Raw genomic sequence first — 1,747 nt, forward strand, 5'->3', positions numbered from 1 at the left:
GGACGGTCCCGGCGGGGAACAGCCCGGCGCCCGCCACGTCCCCTTCCCGCCGGGTGCGCGTCCTTCCTGCAGGAGGGACTGGTCTCAGGTCGCGGAGGCTCCGGCGGCAGAAATCGGCCCGTTGGGGCTTCCCGCCACCCTCCTCCCAGCCTTACCCTCATAAGTAAACGCCCCGTGGTTAACTGCCCCGGTGGACAACTGCTCTCTGGTTTGATTCCCAGCTTCTGGGAATCCGCAGCCTTCCTGTTCTTAAAGAGCAGAACTTCTCCTCTAGACTAAATACATGACGTTAGGAAAACGCCTCATTCCCCAAGCGCGTTGCTTTTCCCACCACGAGGACACAGCTACACGGGCTGCCGTGGGAAGTAACCTAAACCCCGCCAGGAAAGGGGGGTGCTCCAAGGGACCTCGGTTTAGGCGTGTTGGTTTCAGGGAAGTCCAGGGATGCCAGGGACAACCGAGGGAACCAATTCCATGAGCTACAGGTTGATTTGTTGTTTTAAAAATGAAAAGAACAAGAAAAATGCCGGGCTCTCTCTGGTTCCCATTCCAGGAGTACTGATGACCTCACTGTCGGTGCGATGATCCCTGAGAGCTCATATTTGGGACAGTGGGCGGCTCAAAAAAGGCGGTGAGTCAAAACATCCCTCAGGCCACAAATGCAGTAGCTCAGAGCTTGTCAACCTCCACACTGTTGACGTTTTGGAGTAATTCTTTGTTGTGGGGGCTGCTCCATGCTTTGTGCCTCCACCCACTAGCTGCCAATAGCACCCTTTCCTTCCCATTGTAGCTCATAGGAGATGTGCCAAATGCCCCCTTGGGGAGGGGGCAGAAGGCCCTGGTTTCAGAACCACTGCCCCGCTCTGTATCTGCATGACAAAATGCAGAGCAGGTTTAGAATAATATTGTTTTATTTCATGTGCTGGGGCCAATCCAGGATAAATTCATTATCATAGCAGCCTTATTCTCTGTCTACCGGGCACTGTGCAAAAACACAGCGGTGATTGACATCTCCTGATATTGTGGCAGGAGTCTGGAAGTATTCCTGCCTGCTGTGAGCTTTTCTAAATATGGGCAATCCGAATTTCCATGACATCAGCTCGTGCAAAAGTGACCTGACTTCTGGGACTGACATGAAAGGCTTGTCCTTTAGAATCCACATGCGCTTTGCTGCTTACAAGTACTTATTTTTCTGGCATAGGTTTATGTAGTATTTCTACCGAATGAAACTGTATCTGTGAATTTCACTGCCTACCCTTGGGTTCTTTTTGATGCCTCCAAGACCTGACCCATAGCTTTCTGACAGGCTCTTGTTGTCCCTGAATTCCATCGCCACATCCTGTCATTTGAAGTTGGGCTTGCTTCTAACCTGAAAGTATTTCTGCTGTCTGTCCACATATATATATATTTGTCTTAGGATATTTTATAGTTAGTGTGGAGATAATGTACAACATTTGGTTTTAAATAACTGTATTTGTGTTTAAGTATCAACATGTTTAAAGTATTTTATTTCCCTTTAAACATTTTTTAAACTGTCGACTCTCTAAGAAATTCTTTCTGTTTATTTAGACAGTGTTGCAAAAGAAAAAGTGTAGGCTTTGTAATTAAACAGACATGGTTTCAGCATACAACTCTGCCACCTACTAGCTCTGTGAGCTTGGCCTAATACTTGACTTTTTTTTAAAAAAATTGATTTTAGAGAGAAAGGAAGGGAGAGGGGGAAAGAGAGAGAAAAAAATCAATGTGA

Source organism: Myotis brandtii, unplaced genomic scaffold (assembly GCF_000412655.1).
Source record: "Myotis brandtii unplaced genomic scaffold, ASM41265v1 scaffold82, whole genome shotgun sequence".
In the NCBI taxonomy this organism is placed as follows: domain Eukaryota; kingdom Metazoa; phylum Chordata; class Mammalia; order Chiroptera; family Vespertilionidae; genus Myotis; species Myotis brandtii.